The following is a 6,512-nucleotide window of genomic DNA, read 5'->3' on the forward strand; positions in this document are numbered from 1 at the left end:
ACAGGGCAATTGCGTTGCATACAATAAAGCGACAACCATATGGCTCCTGCCACTTGCCGATAACTCTGTTACAAAACATGATCATCTCATACAATAAAATTTAGCATCATGTCCTGACCATATCACATCACAACATTCCCTGCAAAAACAAGTTAGACGTCCTCTACTTTGTTGTTGCAAGTTTTACGTGGCTGCTACTGGGCTTAGCAAGAACCGTTCTTACCTACACATCAAGACCACAACGATAGTTTGTCAAGTTGGTGTTGTTTTAACCTTCGCAAGGACCGGGTGTAGCCACACTCGGTTCAACTAAAGTTGGAGAAACTGACACCCGCCAGCCACCTATGTGCAAAGCACGTCGGTAGAACCAGTCTCGCGTAAGCGTACGCATAATGTCGGTCCAAGCCGCTTCATCCAACAATACCGCTGAACCAAAGTATGACATGCTGGTAAGCAGTATGACTTATATCGCCCACAACTCACTTGTGTTCTACGCGTGCATATGACATCTATGCATAAAACCTGGCTCTGATACCACTGTTGGGGAACGTAGTAATTTCAAAAAAATTCCTACGCACACGCAGGATCATGGTGATGCATAGCAACAAGAGGGGAGACTGCTGTCTATGTACCCTTGTAGACCATTCGCGGAAGCGTTATATCAACGCGGTTGATGTAGTCGTGCGTCTTCACGATCCGACCGATCCAAGTACGGAAAGCACGGCACCTCCGAGTTCTACGCACGTTTGGCTCGGTGATGTCCTCGCCTTCTCGATCCAGCAAGAGAGGCGAAGTAGTAGATGAGTTTCGGCAGCACGACGGCGTGGTGACGGTGTTGGTGAAGAACAATCTCCGCAGGGCTTCGCCTGAGCACTACGAAAACTATGACGGAGGATAAACTAGAGGGGACGGGGTTGCCGGCACACGGCTTGGTGTTTCTTGATGTGTCATGGGTGCTAGCCCTACCCCTCTATTTATATGTTGGGCCTTGGGGTTGAAACTTGGAGTAAAAGCCTCCACAAAGTCGGTTTCATCCGAAAGGAAAGAGTCCTTCTCGGACTCCAGGGCCAGATGCCAGGGTTCCCAGCGTCTGGACCCAGACACCAGGGACCCTGGCGTCTGGCCCCTGGACTCCGCAAAACTTCCTTTTGCGCTTTCCAAAAACCTCGTGGGCTTTCCCCTTTGGCCCAGATAAAGTGTTCTCGTGCCCAAACATTTCGGGAAACATGCGAAACCCCTTCCGGTGAATTCTGGAACCCTTCCGGGGATCAAACACTACTATCCACATATCAATCTTTACTTCCGGACCATTCCGGAGTTCCTCGTCATATCTGTGATCTCGTCCGAAACTCCGAACAACATTCGGTCACCAACATACATAACTCATAATACTATATCGTCAACGAACGTTAAGCATGCGGACCCTACGGGTTCGAGAACTATGTAGACATGACCGAGACACCTCTCTGGTCAATAACCAATAGCGGGACCTGGATGCCCATATTGGCTCCTACATATTCTACGAAGATCTTTATCGGTCAGACCACATAACAACATACATTGTTCCCTTTGTCATCGGTATGTTACTTGCCTGAGATTCGATCATCGGTATATCAATACCTAGTTCAATCTCGTTACCGGCAAGTCTCTTTACTCGTTCCATAATACATCATCCCTCAACTAACTCATTAGTTGCAATGCTTGCAAGGCTTATAGTGATGTGCATTACCGAGTGGGACCAGAGATACCTCTCCGACAATCGGAGTGACAAATCCTAATCTCGAAATACGCCAACCCAACAAGTACCTTTGGAGACACATGCAGAGCACCTTTATAATCACCCAGTTACGTTGTGACATTTGGTGGCACACAAAGTGTTCCACCGGTAAACGGGAGTTGCATAATCTCATAGTCATAGGAACATGTATAAGTCATGAAGAAAGCAATAGCAACAAACTAAACGATCAAGTGCTAAGCTAACGGAATGGGTCAAGTCAATCACATCATTCTCCTAATGATGTGATCCCGTTAATCAAATGCCAACTCATGTCTATGGTTAGGAAACTTAACCATCTTTGATCAACGAGCTAGTCAAGTAGAGGCATACTAGTGACACTCTATTTGTCTATGTATTCACACATGTATTATGTTTCCGGTTAATACAAATCTAGCATGAATAATAAACATTTATCATGAAATAAGGAAATAAATAATAACTTTATTATTGCCTCTAGGGCATATTTCCTTACAAGCAAAGGTTTAAGCTTGGGGGAGTTGATACGTGATACGTCTCCAACGTATCTATAATTTTTGATTGCTCCATGCTATATTATCTATTGTTTTGAATGTTTATGGGCTTTATTATACACTTCTATATCATTTTTTGGGACTAACCTATTAACCCAGAGCCTAGTGCTAGTTTTTGTTTTTACCCTGTTTTAGGGTTTCAAAGAAATGGAAAATCAAACGGATTCCAATTGACCTGAAACTTCACAGAACTCATTTCTTGAAGGAAAGAAGCCCAGAAGACTTGGAGTGCATGTCGGGGGACCTGCGAGGAGGCCACGAGGCAAGCGGGCGCGCCCACCCCCCTAGGCGCGCCCTCCACCCTCGTGGGCCCCTCGTGGCCCCCCTGACGTACTTCTTCCGCCTATATATCTCCACATACCCTAAAAACATCGGTGAGCACAATAGATCGGGAGTTCCACCGCCAGATGCCTCCGTAGCCACCGAAAACCAATCTAGACCCGTTCCAGCACCCTGCCGGAGGGGGCAATCCTTCTCCAGTGGCCATCTTCATCATCTCGGTGCTCTCCATGACGAGGAGGGAGTAGTTCTCCCTCGGGGCTGAGGGTATGTACCAGTAGCTATGTGTTTGATCTCTCTCTCTCTCTCTCGTGTTCTTGAGATGATACGCTCTTGATGTATCATGAGCTTTGCTATTATAGTTGGATCTTATGTTTCTCCTCCCCCTCTACTCCCTTGTAATGAATTGAGTTTCCCCTTTGAAGTTATCTTATCGGATTGAGTCTTTAAAGATTTGAGAACACTTGATGTATGTCTTGCCGTGCGTATCTGTGGTGACAATGGGATACCACGTGATTCACTTGATGTATGTTTTGGTGATCAACTTGCGGGTTCCACCCATGAACCTATGCATAGGGGTTGGCACACGTTTTCGTCGTGATTCTCCGCTAGAAACTTTGGGGCACTCTTTGAGGTTCTATGTGTTGGTTGAATAGATGAATCTGAGATTGTGTGACGCATATCGTATAATCATACCCACGGATACTTGAGGTGGCATTGGAGTATCTAGGTGACATTAGGGTTTTGGTTGATTTGTGTCTTAAGGTGTTATTCTAGTACGAACTCTAGGGCTGTTTGTGACACTTATAGGAATAGCCCAACGGATTGATTGGAAAGAATAACTTTGAGGTGGTTTCGTACCCTACCATAATCTCTTCGTTCGTTCTCCGCTATTAGTGACTTTGGAGTGACTCTTTGTTGCATGTTGAGGGATGGTTATGTGATCCAATTATGTTATCATTGTTGAGGGAACTTACACTAGCGAAAGTATGAACCCTAGGACTTGTTTCAACACATTGCAATACCGTTTACGCTCACTTTTATCATTAGTTACCTTGCTGTTTTTATAATTTCAGATTACAAATACCTTTATCTATTATCCATATACCACTTGTATCACCATCTCTTCGCCGAACTAGTGCACCTATACAATTTACCATTGTATTGGGTGTGTTGGGGACACAAGAGACTCTTTGTTATTTGGTTGCAGGGTTGCTTGAGAGAGACCATCTTCATCCTACGCCTCCTACGGATTGATAAACCTTAGGTCATCCACTTGAGGGAAATTTGCTACTGTCCTCCAAACCTCTGCACTTGGAGGCCCAACAACGTATACAAGAAGAAGGTTGTGTAGTAGACATCAAGCTCTTTTCTGGCGCCGTTGCCGGGGAGGCGAGGAAAGCGGCACTAACACCCCGTCAACTAAGCTCTTTTCTGGCGCCGTTGTCGGGGAGGTGAGTGCTTGAAGGTATATCTTTAGATCTTGCAATCGAGTCTTTTAGTTTCTTGTTTTATCACTAGTTTAGTTTATAAAAGAAAACTATAAAAATGGAATTGAGTTTGTCTCATACGCTTCACCTTTTTAATATCTTTCGTGAGTATGACGGAAAGGATAATTGTGCTCAAGTGCTAGAAGAAGAAATCTATAAAATGTTTGGCACTAAATATTTGGATGATGAGCATGAATGCAATGTTGTTAGTATGAATTCCTTGAATATCTATGATGCTTATGATATGCAAAGCCACAAGCTTGGGGAAGCTACATTTGATGAAGATGATAATTTTTGTCCCCCAAGTTTTGATGAGCAAATTTATTATGATGAAAGCATGCCTCCTATCTATGATGATTATTGTGATGACATGTATGCTTTAAAGAATAATGATAACAATGAAACTTGTCATCATGATTTTAGTTTTCAATTGGATTATGCCTCACATGATAATTATTTTGTTGAGCTTTCTCCCACTACTATTCATGAGAAGAAATTTGCTTATGTGGAGAGTAGTAAATTTTCTATGCTTGTAGACCATGAAAATAATGCTTTAGGTGCTGGTTATATTGTTGAATTCATTCATGATGATACTGAAAATTATTATGAGGTAGGAATATATGCTTGTAGGAATTGCAATAATATTAAGTTTCCTCTCTATGTGCTTAAAATCTTGAAGTTATGCTTGCTTTGCCTTCCTATGGTAGTTGATTATTGTTCCCATAAGTTGTTTTCTCACAAAATCCCTATGCATAGGAAGTGGTTTAGACTTAAATGTGCTAGTCATATTCTTCATGATGCTCTCTTTATGTTTCAATTCTTATCTTTTATGTGAGCATCATTGACATCATCATGCCTAGCTAGGGGCGTTAAACGATAGCGCTTGTTGGGAGGCAACCCAATTTTATTTTTATTTCTCGATCTTTGGTCCTGTTTAGTAATAAATAATTCATCTAGCCTCTGTTTAGATGTGGTTTTATTAAATTAGTGTTTGTGCCAACTAGAACCGTTGGGAAGACTTGGGGAAAGTCTTTGCGATCATGCTGTAAAAAACAGAAACTTTAGCGCTCACGAGAATTGCTGCCATTTTTATTTGGAGAGGCTATTTAGTTAATTCTTTTTGCAGATTATTAATATATAAATTACTCAGGTCCATAAATTTATTTGAGAATTTTAAGAGTTACAGAAGTATACGTTTGATCCAGATTACTACAGACTGTTCTGTTTTTGACAGATTCTGTTTTTCGTGTGTTGTTTGCTTATTTTGATGAATCTATGGCTAGTAAAATAGTTTATAAACCATAGAGAAGTTGGAATAAAGTAAGTTTAACACCAATATAATTAAATAATGAGTTCATTACAGTACCTTGAAGTGGTGATTTATTTTCTTATACTAACGGAGCTTACGAGTTTTCTACTTTAAGTTTTGTGTTGTGAAGTTTTCAAGTTTTGGGTAAAGATTCGATGGACTATGGAATAAGGAGTGGAAATATCCTAATATTGGGGATGCCCAAGGCACCCCAAGGTAATATTCAAGGATATCCAAGAGCCTAAGCTTGGGGATGCCCCGGAAGGCATCCCCTCTTTCGTCATCGTTCATTGGTAACTTTACTTGGAGCTATATTTTTATTCGCCACATGATATGTGTTTTGCTTGGAGTGTCAATTTATTTTTTTAGGATTTGCTTTATGTTATTTAAAACAATGTTTTTCATCTTTTATTTCAATAAAAGTGGCATCGATAGCCTTTACTATGCCTATGTTACAAGTATACATGTTGCTGTTTGAAAACAGAAAGTTTACCACTGTTGCAATAATTCCCTAGAAAAGTAAGAATGTGATAAAATGTTGAAACCTTTTGCATACTAATATATGATAAATTTAATACAGTGGGAATTTTATTTCATAATTTTTGGAGCTAGGGAAGTATGGATGTTGCAGCATTCTTTACAGACTATCCTGTTTAGGCAGATTGTTGTTATGTTTGCATTGTTTGCATATGTTTGCTTCTTTAATGATTCTATTTGAGGATAGGACTATTAAATACGCAGAGGAATTTAGTATGCAATGTTTAATAATAATTTTAGTGATTTGCTACAGTAGAGTATGATAAGGTTTTGCAATGGTTTATACTAACTTATCTCACGAGTCCTTGTTGAGTTTTGTGTGGATGAAGCTTTTGAGATTTAGGGAGACCGTGATATGAGAGGAATTAAGGAGACACAAAAGCTCAAGCTTGGGGATGCCCAAGGCACCCCAATATAATATTTCAAGAAGTCTCAAGCACCTAAGCTTGGGGATGCCCCGGTTGGCATCCCACCTTTCTTCTTCAACAACTATCGGTTAGTACCGGTTGATCCTAAGTTTTTGCTTCTTCACATGATGTTTGCTATTCTTAGATGTCATTTTATTTTGCTTTGCTTGCTGTTTGGATAAA

This window comes from Triticum aestivum, chromosome 7A (assembly GCF_018294505.1).
Source record: "Triticum aestivum cultivar Chinese Spring chromosome 7A, IWGSC CS RefSeq v2.1, whole genome shotgun sequence".
Classification (NCBI taxonomy): domain Eukaryota; kingdom Viridiplantae; phylum Streptophyta; class Magnoliopsida; order Poales; family Poaceae; genus Triticum; species Triticum aestivum.